This window comes from Zonotrichia albicollis, chromosome 6, assembly GCF_047830755.1.
Source record: "Zonotrichia albicollis isolate bZonAlb1 chromosome 6, bZonAlb1.hap1, whole genome shotgun sequence".
NCBI classification, from domain to species: Eukaryota; Metazoa; Chordata; class Aves; order Passeriformes; family Passerellidae; genus Zonotrichia; species Zonotrichia albicollis.
The window spans coordinates 51,503,119-51,520,138 of NC_133824.1; positions in this window are offsets into that span (position 1 = coordinate 51,503,119).

The window sequence follows — 17,020 nt, forward strand, 5'->3', positions numbered from 1 at the left end:
ATTGGATTTATTTTTGCATATTGCAATCTAAATACTGTACTTTTTGATATGACTTGTTTTTATATGTTATTATATATTCTTATATCATTATATATTGTATATCTATTATATATTTTTAATTCATTGTATTTTTTTTCTAATAAAAATATTAGAAAGTATTGAAGAAGACAATGTTTATTTTTTCCTACTATTTTAATAGTATCATACTATCAATATTTCTGGTTTGTGTCGTCCAAGAATGTTAGCATAATGTTTTAGATAAACACTGAAGCAAATAAAATGATTTTGTCACAGAAACAAAGTTATGAATTGACCACAAGGAAATTGCATTTAATGGAAATAGAGACTGACTTCTAATTGCCTGTTGCCAGTGAGCAATAGAAATTGGATTTATTTTTGCATATTGCAATCTAAATACTGTACTTTTTGATATGACTTATTTTTATATATTATTATATATTATATCATTATATATTGTTATATATTTTAATTAATTAATTTATATTATCAGTTTTTCTAATAAAAATATCAGAAAATATGGAAGAAGACTATTTTATTTTTTCAAACTATTTACTAGTATTATACTATCAATATTTCTGGTTTGTGTTTTCCCAGAGTGTTACCATGTTTTAAAATGAAGCAAAAAAAAATGGTATTATCAACAAAACTCCTAGTTCCATTAAATGAACCTGAACTTGAAAGAACATGCTGTTCTCTATAAGTGAACAGTTTTAAGTGCTCAGGAAGCTCCTAGTGATAAAAAGCTTTTATATGATACCAATGAGTTAGAAACTAAACAGTGTTGACTTTGATTTTTAGCAGCCCAGATAAATTTTGTTTTCATTATAGAAGTTGAAAGGATGAGGAACAGATTTTGCTTCAGAAATTTTCTATATTCCTTGACATTGTTTCTAGTAGGAAGAGAGAATTACTACTATATTCTTCCTATTCTACAAGTCAAATTCTCTTTCAGAACAGAGATTAATCTCATATTGGGCAAATCAAATTACTTTTTTTTCCCTTTCTTACTTATGGTCTCTGAATATTATTGTTGACTTATGGTCTCTTACTATTATTATTATTATTATTGACTTTTTCACAAGCATGGTCCAAACCCTACAGATCCAGGTGCAGTCAAGTGCCTACAGTTTGCACATGGCAGAGAGTGGGAGTGGATTTCACTCACTTATTTAACTCTTTCTGTGGCTGGGGGCTGGGAAATGCTCCTGCAAGTCTTGGATTTCTTATCCTTGCTTCCCTGTTTTCTGCAGTGACTCTGTGTTGCAGAATACCTGCACAAACTGCAAGGCACAGCACAGCCCAAGGTGGTTTCCTTCCAGATTTGCTGGGAGGCAGTGGGTATTTTGTCATCTTTGAACCTTGTGAGGATCCTCATGACTTTGTAAAAAAAAGAATCATTTTGTCATGCTGAAGAAGCTTCTTAGGAAGTAGAGAATCTTTCACTTAGCAATTTTATTTCCAAAGAGTAATAGTAAAATAATGATATTAATAATAGGATCCTTGTTTTTGAGGGAAGCATGGAAAGGATTGGAAAAGAGTGTTTCTCAAAGCACAGCAAAGTATTTTTAGAAAATAAACCCAGAAAGAGAACTGAAAAAAGCACATAGGCAATGGGTTTAGATGCAGGCATCTAAATTCTCATTCCTATCCTAGACAGCTAAGGCCTTTACCAAATTTGCCCTAAATACCTGGATGATGTGTGTCAAGCTGGAATTTAACAGGGCTGGGAAACAGGGCAGAGGAAAACAAATAGAAATTTATCAGGAAGCATCAGGGGCAGGGCAGAGTGTGCCAAGAGCTTTCCTGATAAAACAAAAAACTACTGTATTCAGGCCAAAACATATGAAGCAAGGAAGAGGAGGAGCTTTCTGCAAGCCAAGCACAAAGAGGCACTGCTCCTGAACTTAAGGAGCAGTAGTAGATGGGATAAGAATTAAAATGACTTTTCCTGTGATAATTTAACAAATATTTGCCATGATCTTTCTCAGAGCAGAAGGGTTTATTGGAAGAACACTGTGCTCAGTGTTTCTTAAGAATAATTCCTTTTTTTCCTATTCTGATGCTATTTTGGCATCATGGAAGGTACAGCTCGTGTTCAGTCTGATTTCTGCTGAACAGAGTTGTGAGTCTCGTGACAAACAGCAGCAATCAAACTGCCCAAATGAGAGTTTCTATATCTTATTCAACATCTCTAATTACCTACACTAGGGTCTGCAGACAGCCCCACAGCACAGGACTGAAGCTGAAGGTAAGAGATCCCAGGTTTGCTCAGGAATTTGGCTGCAAACATCATACTATATCTACTATACTATACTATACATACCATACTCCAATCTGCTTTCTATTACATTTTATTGTGCTTTGCCTCTCACCATATGGATCTGGCTGACATCCCAAGGAACACAGAATTATATTTTTAGCTATATGGTGAGGTAGCTTCATTGATGATGGGATATTTTGAAATTAAGGTGGTCTCAAAGATTTCCACAATTTGTTATTTTTCTGGAATATATAACATTAAAACAACCTTTGCCTGGAATACCTTCATGATCTCCACATTGTTTTTAAAATGTTCGCTTTATGAATAAAAATTTAACTGTTGTTTTTTATTTTCAGTACATCTAAATTAGCTTATTAAAAGAAAAAAGACTTACTTGAAATTTTGACTTTAACTGCATATTGCTGTGATGCTACTTGTGAAAGAACCTGAGTTGTGAGAACACATCTGCAAGCCACCCACCTCATAAAATTGCTGAATTTCACTTGCTGATGCAGAGCCATGAAGGAGCAGCATGCCAGGAGAATCACATCCCTCCTAGAAAGAACCCAATGCATTTTTAAGCCACTGTGGCAAAGTTTGCAATTCAGTTTATTACCATCCACACTCAACACAGGACTGACCTTCTGTTAAAGCTTTGCATTCACCTTGACCATCACATTCCATATCTTCCTCATTCTCTCTCCTGTTACTTTAGATCACTTTGCTTTTCCTTCCAAAAGCACATCAGCAGTAGATTGAATGTTTTCAGTAACCCAGATGTGATAAAGCTGTAGGAATTTCTGAGTTGAGCCCCTGCTTGGTCACTTGTTGGCAGCTGGGGTTGTGGCAGGAGTCAGCAGAGTTCTCCATGAGCAAAAAGTCCAATTCCTTGGGATGACTTTTTCTTGCAGCATCCCTTGGGAGAAGTTACACTTTTCATTTCCAGCTCTAATAAACACAGCCATGACGTGAGTGTTTGAAGAGAGAGAGCCCTGCAGTGATGCAGGCAGAGCACAGGAAGGGCAAAGAGCTCAGAGACAGGGCTGGCACAGAGTTATTGTGGAATTCACTGTGCAAACAAGAGATGTGGGGCAAAAAAAGCCAAATTTATTGAAGTGTGTATATGTGGGGAAACTCCCAGCTCCAAGAGCGGCATATTAGAACAAATTCTACATGCACAATGGGGAATAAAAGCCCCAAGGTAGTGATTTCTGCCTCTTAATTTTTAGTGTATTATGTGTTTTTTTCCCCTTTGGTTGAAGGGGTTTTTTTAATTTACTGCATATATGCTGAAATATGTGTGTACTATCTAATGTGCTGTTTCTCTCAAAACAGTAATTTAAGATGAATCTCATTAAAGCCCTTCTTCCTGAGCAGATAAACAAAGTGCTAATGTATTTTTAATGAGGTAAGGTGATTTCTTGCTGTGAAAATGGGCCTAGACCTGTAAAAACACCATTTTCTTTCCACCCAATGAGGATAATAATGAGTTTTTATCAATGCATCATTGTCCTATTTGCTGCTAAGGCTGACCTAGTGAGCTACATACAAGAACTAGGGACTCCTCTGCCAATAAAAAATTCATTGTTGCCCTTCTGAAATTGAATTGTTTCATTGTTTGAATTGCTATGAAGCCATTATCATAAATTTCCACAATCTTGTTTGAATTACAGATTACAATTTGGTCATGTTTCGGTTTTTTTTTTTTTTTTTTTTAATTTAAGTTTCCCAGCTATTGTTGCTGATCCCATTCAAAGGGATGCCCACCAGAACTGGGGGGCATTTATTTTTGGGGGGTTTTCTGTGCTCTGAATAATTTGTTGTGGCTGGAACAACATCTGACCCTTTCTTTCTAAAAAAAAAAAAAAAAGCAAAAATATTTTGTCATGTTGAAGAAGCTTCTTAGGAAATATAGCATCTATCACTTAGTAATTTTATTTCTAAAAGGTAATAATAGTAATAATAGTAGTAGTAATAACAACAACAACAATAATAATAATAATAATAACAATAATAACAATAACAATAATAATAATAATAAAGTATCCTCATTTTTGAGGGAATCCTTGGCTTTTTGTTCCCCCTTGAGGGAAGCATGGAAAGGATTGAAAAAGAGCATGCAGAGTGTTACTCAAAGCACAGCATCACAGTATTTTTAGGAAATAAACCCAAAAAGAAAATGGAAAAAACTATGTGAAATGCCACTCCTGAAACACAGAAATTTCCCCACAACTGACTAAAACCAAAACAAAGTCAGGAAGTAAATTTTACCCTTTATCCAAAACCTTCAGAACCTCTTTGGTGCCATTTAACACAGAGCACTCTGAGTACTGTGGGAAATTTATCTTTGTATATTTGACACTTCAGATTGCATTAAAATAACACAAGGGAAAAAACATCCATGATTTTTACCTTATGCTGAGATATTTCAAGTTTTATTCCCCGAATTAAGTAAATTACTTTTTGACATTTGTATATTATTATTACAGTAGTGTTTTGGGTTTGGCTTTTGTTTTTTACATTTTAGTCGTGTTAACAGATATGACAGACCTGTTGCAAATTTGTCTGTGGGGACTATCCTGTCTTTTACACTAAAAAATTCCATGTGTTCTTATAAATAATAAATAACATAATAATAAATTCCATATTCTTCTTATTGCCTCCCTAATTTTTAATTTATGATAATCATTGGATTCTTGCTATACCTAAATCTAGCAAAGCTCGGAAGTATAGAGCTGTCTAATGTTACACAAGGCATTGGAGAAGTTCAAATTTGAAGTAAAATCTCTGCTTTTGTGTACAGCCATAATGCAAACAGAAACTTGTGAGGAAAAGATATCCCTTTACCAAAAGGCATTTAAATTAATATTGAAATGGTTAATGTGTGTTGCCTAGAAAAAAAAAATAGATCTGAGACAATCTTGGAAACTATTTTTCTTTCATTTCCTATTTGTAGAAAAACTGCATCCATAAAATAATTATTGACTCCAAATTGAACCTCAACAAGTGGCAAGAGTAATTTGTGAATTATTGGCACTTAGGGTTTTTTCCACTTGGGACTTCTTGTGGAAACATAGATATTTTTAGAAATATCTGAAGCCACATTATTACTTGGTTGGTAATAACAAATACTGATCTAAGTGTGCAGATTCTAGACAAAGACAAGGGAACTTTTTTAGGAGCATTTAATTTCAATGAATGGAGATTAGTTTTGAAGAAAATTGAGCAGTGCCATCTTTTGTTGGAAGAGACGAACTGCAACACTCAAGTGACAATATTTGGATCAGTTTTGGTTTGTGCACACAAATCTCAGTTTTGTTTATCACTAATAGGACAGAGATTTTTTTCTTACTGAACACAAGAAAGAACATTTGCTGCATTTGGCGATTTTTTTCTGAGAAGAATTCAAGAACAAACACTGCTACAAATAAAATAATACTAGACAGGTATCCTTCTATAAATGAAAAAATTCAGGTCAAATCCATAAGAATTGGTTGTGTCTTTTCTAGAATAAGGACAATGCATTCGAGTTGGCTGCAGCTGACATTTCTAAGAAAGGGAAATAAAATAAAAACACTTACCTGTAACATTTTCTGCTGCTGAATCACACTTTTCTGAGAAGAGAGATCGAGTCAAGGGTGCTCAGAAGGTCTTGGCTTGCTGTTGTGCAGCTCAGGGAGGAAAGAGTAAAATGAAAAATAGCAGGTGAAGAACACAAAAAACATGGAAAATATTTAATATCTGGTTTTATCCATTGTGTGTGATGGGGACTTAGCAGTACTGGTGCTTTATGAGCAGCTTTTAAGCAACTCAGTGAAATTTCTTAGTGTCTTTCAGTTTTTTTAATCAATTCTATCAATTCTTCATTTCCTTAAGCATAAACACAATTCAGATCCTACCTAGTATTTTTTATCTATTTTTGAGAATTTTTACTTTCTTATAATACTCCTGGGAGTTCTTTCTGTAACTTTTGTAGCTGGTAAAACCGGGACTCCTAAATCTGGATTTGACTGTCAGTCTCTTGCTGGAGATGAGCAGTAGATTACCTATAGGCCTCTGCAGCTGGATTTCAGTACCTCAGCAGGAGAAGAAGAATATTTTTCAAAAAGAAGAGTAGAAGAAGAATATTTTTCAAAAAGAAGAGTAGAAGAAGAAAATTCTTCAAAAAGAAGAAGAGAGGAAGAATATTCGTTAAAAAGAACAGAAGACTATTTCTCAAAAAGAAGAACAGAGGAAGAAATATTCTTCAACAAGAAGAGTAGAAGAAGGATATTCTTCAACAAGAAGAAGAGAAGAATATTCTTCAAAAAGAACAAAAGAAGAAGAATATTCTTCAAAAAGAACAAAAGAAGAATATTCTTCAAAAAGAACAGAATAAGAATATTCAACAAGAAGAATAGAGGAAGAATATTTTTCAAAAAGAAGGACAGAATAAGAATATTCTTCAAAAAGAAGAGTAGGAGAAGACTATTCTTCAACAAGAACAATAGAGGAAGAATATTTTTGAAGAAGAAGAATATTTTTCAAACAGAAGTAGAACGTTCTTCAAAAAGAAGACTAGAAGAAATGTGCACATTTACACCATATATTAAATGGATTTATAGTACATACACTGCACCACAGCGGTCCTTCCTTCCCACCACAGAAGAAATTCCCCCATGGAAGTCCAAGATGATGGAAAATGCTGGTGGGAGAGGGAGAGAAGTACCAGAATAGGGGAGAGCCCTCAATAAAACCCTCCTCCTAGGCTTAAACCATCCTTTCACATGAACTACCAGTATGCCAATATATACCGTTATTCCAATATAGCAATTATTCCAGTATATCCAGTGATTTTTCCTGAGCTGGGAGAACTGCCATCAGCCATCACAAACTGCAGCAGGAAGCACAAGACTTGGATCATCCTCTGCATCTGTGGCTGTAAAAACTCCTGGATATTCTCCCTCCAAATGCTACCTGATCTTGAGCACTGAACTTATCTGAAGTGACAGCCACAATAATCCTGTTCTACCCAAGCCCCAGATCATCTAATTTCTTAGGTTTTTTTCCCCCGCCACTGGGAATATCCAAATCTTTACTAGAAACATGTCACTTCTTTACAAACAAAATGGTTTCACAAACCACTATCAGTACTTTAATATAAAATGTATCTTCCCTTGGTGTCTCTAAATTTACTTTCTAACTTACAGTTCTTGACAAAACTTGTTGAAACTGATTTATTTAGTTCTTTAGAAATGGTCCACTTCCTTTAAAAATGATAGCATCAAACACTTCTTGTTGCTTTAATTATATTTACACACATAAATTTATCTGCATATATACACACATATATGTATATATACACACATATAGATTTAACATTTAATATATATTTTTATACATATATGTGTTACATGTATTATTATATACATTATTATATGTATATATATTATATAAATAATATATAGTATATATTATATATATACTATATATTATATATATAATATATACACATATATATTTCTATATATATGTATATATACATATATGTATATAATACATATATGTATTATATATATTATATTTAGACATATATATGTATAAATATGTATGTAATTATGCATACATATTTATACATATATATGTATATGTATATATATATAATATATATATATGTATATATATATAATACATATATGTATTATATATATTATATTTAGACATATATATGTATAAATATGTATGTAATTATGCATCATTGTAAGGAAAATAATTCATCATTTCTACAACCACTAACAAATACTATAGTTGATATATATATATACACACACACACACACATATATATATATATATATATATATATACTTTATAGACCTTCATTTTTTTATCTGTCAAGGCCCCAGATTTAGTTATATTCCAGTAGCTTTCACGCAGCAGCTTTGGAAAATGAATTATTTGCCACAGCTCATCTCATTAAAAAAAAATCTTGTAAAAATAGATATCAGGGATATAATATTTAGATAAGACCTAGACATATTAATCTTGCTTATTTCAAAATCCAAAACACGATTTGCAGAATAAATCTCTCCCTCTAATTCATTTTGATAAGAAATAAGTCAATCCAATGTGTTAATAAATAAATAATACATTAATATGTTAAATCAATGAAATGATAGTATAGATTTTATTCTTGGTTTTCCCAGCAGGCTTTGCTGATTACAATTTCACAATCTCAAAAAATGAACTGCAAAAGATTTCATCTGGTTCTAGGAGTAAGGACTGTACTCAAACAGCAAAATGTTAATGAGCACACCCCTATCAGTCTGTGTCTTTTGTGGACAGAACTTGTTCACAAGGTTTCACATGGAAATTATTCAGCAGTTTCATTCTATGACCTTATTTCTTTGGATATGTGAGCACTGAATTTGGAAAGATCTGATTGCCACTGATTTCAATCTTCTCTAAATAACATCTCTTAGAGGTTTGGCCATGCCAGTGCTTTTATCAATATTGGTACAACCACACATCAACAGAATGCCCTAATTTTTTTTTTTTTTTTTTTTTTTTTACCAAAACAAATTTATTGGAGGTAGAGTTTAATACATTCAGACTTTCCAAGCATTTTCTGCATTACATAGGTTGGTGATGTTAGTGGTCTTTTACCTAAGGACATAAATACATTTGAGTGAAGTAGGAAAAGTATTTTTGTCCACAGTCAATGGTCAACTAAAAACAAAAGAAGCAAGCAAGATAAAAACAAAAAAAAGGCAAGTTTGCACATGGAATGTCCCTTTGTAGAGCAGGAAGAGTTGTTTTCCTACTCTACAGAAGAATAAAATTTCCAGGGGGAGAAAAGACAAAACAAGAGCATGCTAAGAGCAAGGGCTGCCCAAAAGTCCTGCCCAGTTTTGGGGTTACCATGAGAATGGTGATGCCTTTCCTGCTGAAGTGAGTGACAGGGGCATTGCTGCCTCTCAGATCAGTTTTTTGTGCAACAAAATTCACATTAAAGTTCCCAGCTGTAGTTTGTTAAAGGTTCCCAGAGTAAAGTCTTAGACTGAGGGAATGTTCTGGGCATTTTCTTTTTAAGAAGTAAAACCTCATATTTTTTGACACTGAATAGAATGAGCTGTTCCTGCACAATGCAAAACCCTCCTTATAACAGCAGGTACATGATAAAGCAGTAAAATCAAGCAAAAAAAGATAGCACAAATCTCTTTTTCAACAATTCTAACGTATTTCAAGACTGGAATTTTCAAGCTACCCCTCCATAAACACTGTTTTCAGAGGCCAAGCATATCCTGCCGTGCTTCCAGAGCTTCCATGGTCTTGCTCTGCCCTCACTAAGTTCCTTTTCCCAAGTAATTAGGTGGTACCTACTTACATGCAGCAGACCAACCTCTGTCTCACACATCCATGCCTCATTTCCTCATTTACTGCTCTTTGCAGCCTTGTTATTTATTTTCTTTAATATTACACTTCCAGCTCTATAGCCAGATGAGTCACACTCATTGCCATCCACAGCAGCACTCTCCAAGGCCTGTGGAACAATAAAGTCATTTATAAAAGCTTCTCCAACAAAGTTACATACAGGGAATCTAACCTTTAGTTTAGTGGCACTTGAATTATGATGAAGCTCCATTCAGAAAAGATTATTCATAATAAGAAATAGAAGAACATAATGTATGTATACTATTAAAAAAAATTAAAAAGAAAAGAAATGAACCCACAACACCACAACATAATGGTGTGAGACGCAGCGGCTTACAATCACAAACTCTTCTTCATTCAAAGCCAGAAAAAAATAAAATAGACTGAAAATTTCAGAGCATTTTCCTTCCTTGCCATAGAAAAGGGGAGATGTAATTCTTAGAAATTTCTTCACTAAATACAGAATGACTGATTTATTTCATTACAGCAGGAGAGCATCTTAAAATGTTGTCTCTCTTTATGCTGTTCCCTGTTCAGCTGCCATTATTCCACCTACATTTATTGCATTTTGCCATCAGAATTTGGTATAAGAAAGTAATTGCAACCTTCCTGAAAGTGACATCAACAGAGACAAAAAATGTCTGTGTGGGATAAGAGAGAGGGGGTCTCTCCAATATTGTTTCTAACATACAAAAAAAAATATGTTTCTAGCCAAGAATGAAGAGATACACAACTCCAATAAAGAAGGATATATCAACATAAAGAAGAATATATTTACCTGTCAGAAAAGGGAACTCCTGTACTTTTTCCATGAAGAAAAATACCATTGTTTCAATATAGAAACATGACTTGTGAAGGCATTGTACATTCATTTTCTGTCATTTTAGCCACAAGTTTCAGCACATTTTTAATGAAAGGAATAGAGGAGATGGAAGAATTGTAATTTATTTATATTCATTTATATTGACTTATATTCATATTAATTGTGACCTGGCATCTTTACCTCTCCCAGTCTACAAAAACATAAGATGACTTGTCCTGGTTAAATTTGTTTATGAGAGAATGACACAAATGCTCAACAGCATTCCCATGTTAAGGAAGCAACCTCTTATTACAGGTGAGAATTTTCCAAAAATTCCCCAAAAAATCCCAATTTTTTTTTTGGCCAAATATCCCAACTTTCATCCCCACAATTCCCAATTTTTTCCCCAAAAATTCCCTTTTGTTTTTTTGCCAAAAATTCCTGAAAAAATTCCTTACAGTCCCACTTGCTAGGAAAATAAAAATTACTCAACAATAAAAATTAACAATTCAGAATTCATAGTCTAATGTTGTGTAGCTCATGAATTCTGTCAACTTGGACTTAAAATGACAAATAAAAACTTGAACAGACAAGCACTGCAGAATTGGAAAAATACTAGGTTTTGGTTTAATTTTTTTGTTAAAAGCCAACCAAACAAATATATAAAATTTCCTTTATGCAGTATAAAAGGGGGCAGTGAAATTCAGGAACTAGACTCCTACACTCCTCATCTTAAGTTTACAACACACATAAAATGAGAGTATTTTGTCAGAGCAAAAAGATGACTAGTTAGGCTACACAAAACCAGTAAGAATTACAAACTGCAGTTTTGTCTGTGGGAAGAACATCCCGTTCATATTTAAGAAATATTTGTTTTCTTCAAAATTAAACTAGTGTTACATACAAATTTAAATAGCCTAAATTTTCACTAGCTTTAAAAAAAAAAAAAGAACCCAAACACAACAAAACATTAAAAGTATCATTTTAGTACCACTGCAATGCTATCAAAAATCAGAGCACATTTAATGCTTGCAGAGGAAGATGAAGAGGAACGCATAATTTATGCCACCTTAAAAATCTACCTATCTTATAAGTTGTGGCATGAGAATCATAAATAAAGTTTCATTAATATTTGTTTTCATTCCTGCAGATTTCTGGAGACCATGGCACGTTACAGACCCGTGTAAATGTCACAGACACAATTTTCAGCCTTCCTGTATGGAAAATCTGAAATTTCTGTAGCATCCTAAAAGGAAGATAATTATTTTGGCTGTGCTCTAGCACTGTTAACAAAGTCCTTCACAACAAAACTGCACATTCTGTAATTTTCCCCAGAGCTGCAAACTCTATGAAATGCTCACCATTCAGGCAGCACTCTGGGGAAGGATCTTGGATTTTGTGAGGCTGTGAATGTTGGGGCCATTCCCAGGGAGATCCTCCCGGAGGGAGCTCAGCCAGGGTCAGCTGCAGATTGTGGGGATGCCTTGTGCAGGCTGCCCTAGAGCAGAGGCTGGGCAGAGCTACAGAATAAAGCAGGGATTGATTCAAAGCATCTCCTCCATGGATCCACCTTGGGCAGCACCAGAGCCCAGCCAGGGCTGCACCCAAGATGAACCAAAATGGCCCCAAAATGCAGGAGCGCTCCCGGGCTCTCTCCCTGGGATCAGTTCTGCTCCATTTGCACCTTGCAGTTCATTGTCCCATTCCAGCTTTAGCCCAGGCAGTCCCACCCTGCTTGTTTTTCTCTCTGCAGCCCACGGGGTTTGTGCTCTGGGGCTGAGATTGGGATCATTTGTCCTTGGTGCCCAGCTGGAGCAGGAATTGTTTTGTCTCCCTGCTCTGTGCACAGAGCTCACCATCCCTGAATGTGAAGCCCAGACCCACACACTAAAGCACCACAGAATGTGAAAAATATAAAAGCTGCAACCTGAGGCATCAGTGGAACAGTGGTGTTGTCACCTTGCTGAGGTAGGTGATGTTTCCAATGACATTGCTCTATGTTGCCTTGCCAGCTTTGAAGAGAAGCAGTTCTTCACGTTGGCAAATAAAACCAGGGTTGCAAAATCCACATAGGTAAAGCCGATAGCACCCCACTCGATTTAAAAATGGATCTGGATCCAAGGCTTATTTGCTCTTTTCCATCCAAGATAGTTCTATATTATATATCGGTTATTCAAAATCAAACACCAACCTGTCTACTGGAGAAGCACCAACAATAAAGAGCTTTATCTCAGCACTTGAATGATAATTCTGCAGCCTCTTCTAACTTAAAGACATGCACTCAGCTCTTCCACCTTCTTTGAGGAGCCGGCACTGCTGTAATTGTACCCTGTGTTTGGAAATCTAACCATGTGATAGGACTCATGGCAACTTCAGTAATTAAACCCTTATCAGAAGCAGGAGAGAGCACAGGGTGGCAATAAAAAAAACTAAATAGACCTGAATTCAACATAAATAATTTACTTCTTTCTTCAAATATTACCACCCTTCGGGGAAGCTTTCTTCATATTGGTGGTGCTTCTTTCAGTTCAGGCTTCATTATTGGGCTAGGTGCTGTCTCAGATTTCTGATGGTTCTGCTAATTTGTGTCAATATTGAACTTAGTTAAACAAAGAAAAAGAAAAAAGTTGTGGAATAACATTTTCAGAATTCTCATGTTTGAAACAAGGCTTAAGAATATGAAGAATATGAGTATTTCATAGGAAGAAACTTGAGGACACGTTCAATTCTCACAGAAGGGGTGAAGACAAAGAGTTGATTTTTTTGTAACAAGCATACTAAGGAACTGTTCTTATAGGACTTGATATCAAGCTGTTTTTTCCAAAATTGTGTATGGTTACACTTCCAAAATCCCTTGTCCTGTATCTCCCTCTGCTTCAGGTGGTGTTGCAGTGAGTTTAATGAATGATACATGAAGGGTTGTTAGGAAGTTGTGCTGTAGGGAAAGACTTTTCTGAGTCATCAGCAGTGCTCATCTGTAGACTCATTAATTTGATTAAAATCACAGCTTGTTATAGGCTGCCTGGTTATGCAATTTTAAAGTGTTCCATAGTCTGAAATCTCATTAAATGAACTTTTATTTGTTAGCATGACTTTTTCATTTAAACTGCCACATTATTGTATTATTTGCATCATCACATGTGCCACAGGTCATGCATGTGTAACTCCTGCACCTTGGCAAAATAATCCTTCTCAAGCCTACAAGGAATTTAATTCAGTTTGCAGCTCTTTGGCAGGGCTTGGAATTATCAATCATTCAACACATGCAAATATTACATAGCTTTGGTGCTGGGCCTATGTCATAGTTTTGAAAAACTCTACTCTATTTTGAAAAACTCTCCATAGAGAATTTTTCATAACATTAACAAAAAAAAAAATAAAAACAACAGACCAAACTTCTCTAAATAAACTAAAAAAAAAAAAAAATTAAAAATTATCAACTAAAATTTTTACATTTTACTTATTTACATTGTCAGTAAAAATTATTTTAGAGATTCTAAAAAATTTACTCGAGTTCTTACTACTTTTAATTTTAATTGTCATTCTAATTATTAATGATTTTATATATAATTTAATAATAAAATTATCAATTAATTATTAATAAAGTTTGATTTATGCCCTTTTAAAGTTTTAAACCTACTTTACCTTTTTCCTAATCCTATCTCACAACAAAAAATAAATACCCTAGTAATTAACCAACACCAAACCCACCACATTCATTGATACATCAAAAAATCTCAAAATTAATAAAATCTCAAATTATCAAAGGAAAACCACTACAGGCCCATCTCTGCATCCAGTTTGAAAAATAAGTACCTAACCCAAAGGTACTTCTGATAAAAAAGTTTGTAACAGAATTTAAACAATCATTTGAAGCAAACTTCATTTCTCTTTTCCAAAAAGTAAATTCAAATAGGAGGCAGCTAAAAAACCAATCTGAGCAATTAGTTCCATAACTGCTTTCCTGAATGTACTTCTTTCCCTGGTGGCCAAAGTTATTAAGGTCACAGTGATAAGATTATTCTTTCTATGAATTACTCAGTATTACAAACCACAAGGCAATCAGCAATAAATAAAATATTACTCTGAATCATCTCCAGACATGCCAAGTCAGTAGGTAGCAGATAGGCCATTACAGCTAAAAAAACCCCAAAAACATGAGCAAAGCCAACTCAGTTCAAAGTTCCAGCTTGTATTACTCTTGTACCATCTATGAGCACCATTTTTAGAAGGAATATGTAATGGTTTGAGTCATATCCAATCCACTCTCTCCAGTGGCTGCAGGAAGTTGCTCTGCGTCATCAGAGAGAGAGCACCACAAAGATGCAGCAAACACCCTGGAATGTGAGTGCGTGTGAGCAGAGAGCTGTAAGGGAACATTTCCTTCCAGACCTGGGCTTTGGTGCTTGGGGAACCCTTTCTGACGGGCCTGTCATTACCTGGCTCTCTCCTGTTGGGCTCCAGTTCTGCAGGGAAGAGCTCCTATCTCCAAGTTCCCTGGGAATATCATGCTTGCTAATCAGGAGATGTGAGTGACAGACAAATTCCAGCACTGGGGTGGGCTCCAGACCCTTCTTACCTGAGTTTGATGGAGTTCTCTCTCATAGACACAACAAATGCTCTTTCAAAGCTTGACATTTTTCCCAGTCACTGTAAAGTTGTATCCTGAAGGCAAAACAGAGAAAGAATTTTTCGCTTGCTGCATGGATCTTTTAAACAAATTCTGAAAATTTAGGGACACAATCGTTCCATGAGTGTTGAAAAAGAACATATAAAGTTAAAAAAATCCCATACTAACCAAGCTTCAATAGAAAACACCTATTGCTGGTAAGGTTTTATTCTGAGCATGGAGCTTAGCTCAGTGGATTCATCTGAAATATGTCACATGGGACTTGAGCAAAGGGAAATCACTTTTCTGGGAAGTGGCTATTACACCAGCTAAGAGGTTATCAGAGCTGTAAGCAGAAGGGTTTACTTGGGTTATTTTTTGTGAAATGTGATGAAGTCCTGTTTTAAAACCTGGGCCATCCATCGCCGTCAGGGTAATCAGGAAAGAACACCACATGGAGGAGCCAGTGAATGCATCTTTCTGGAGCTGAGGCATTTTGAGTTTTCTAGTACACACACACATTCTTCTACCTGAGCACTGCTCAACTTACACCAAGAACAAGAGAAAGCTCTGTCAAATAACACGTGAGAAATTTGGCGAATGCCCCACCAAGGCTAAAACCTTACTGGGATGCAGCTGTAAAGAGAAGTACAGTAGTCATAGGGCAACAGAAATGTCTAAATCACAGAGCTGAAAGTAATTGTGAACCAAAAATTAACAGATACAGAAATTAATTAGTGCAATTCAACAGAGGGATATCGCTCCTCTGTCCTGGCTCACAACATGCTGTTGCATCTCCATCCAAATTAACTTCTTTCTTTGACACTGTGATGGACCTTTCATCTGCAGCTCTTCTGCATTTCAACAAGACACAATCTTGTCTCTGAATGAGGATGAGCTGAGCAGGCAAGGTTTGAGAGATTCATCCTCATGGATCTTGGAGCTGAGCAGCATGCAAAGTCATGCACAAGGCTGATCAAGGAATCAGGATTTTGAAAATGTTGGTGGTTTAGAAGTATTTTATTAGCTACTTCAATATACAGCTACAAAATATTGTAATTCTCAGGGTTAAAAAAAAAACAAAACAACCAGGGTTCATTTAGCACAGCATGGCCAGCTGGGCAAGGAGGGATTGTCCTGCTCTGCTCTGAGCTGGGGTGGCCTCACCTCTAGTGCTGGGGCAGTTTTGGGTGCCACAACATAAAAAAGAGATGAGGCCGTTATAGAGCATCCCAAGGAGGCCTCAAGGATGGGGAAGGAATGTGAGGAGCTGCTGAGGGCACCATATCCTGAAATTATGTGAACACCAAAAATAAAAATCTGACTATGAAACAATGTGTTTTCTCCTTTGATGTGCATGACAACATCTCTCTCATACACATGGTTATTAAGTGGATGATCTTATTGCTTTTATTTTAAACAGGCTTTGCCCCTGGAATAATGAGCTATAAATCCATGGACTATGGAATGGTTCCACCAGGAGGCCCCTCACCTGTACACTCACGGTGATTTTGCACCTGTAAATCATCATAAGTTATGTAGCACACTCATTATCAACTGATCAGAGTTTACAAGTTGCTCTAGTTTACAAGTAGCTCTAAATTTGCTCCAGAGAGCTCAGCTGAGATAGCTGCCAAGCTGTCTGACAGCAGCTGGTTGTGTTTTGAGTCTGCTTCTCCACTAGGCAGATTTTAATGATTCTTTTTTCCCCCCCTATTTCTGCTACAACTCTTGGGGGAGCATAGAGTTGGCTTTTTCATCCAAAAAACTAGAAATTTACCCGCCCATCACTACTTGCAATTGGATTGTTGAAGGTCCCTTCCAGCTGGAACTATTGAAGTCTATTCTCTCCCATCCTGTTCTTTAAATAACTTACGGAGTTGTAGGAAATAACTAGGTCCATACCTAGAAATTAC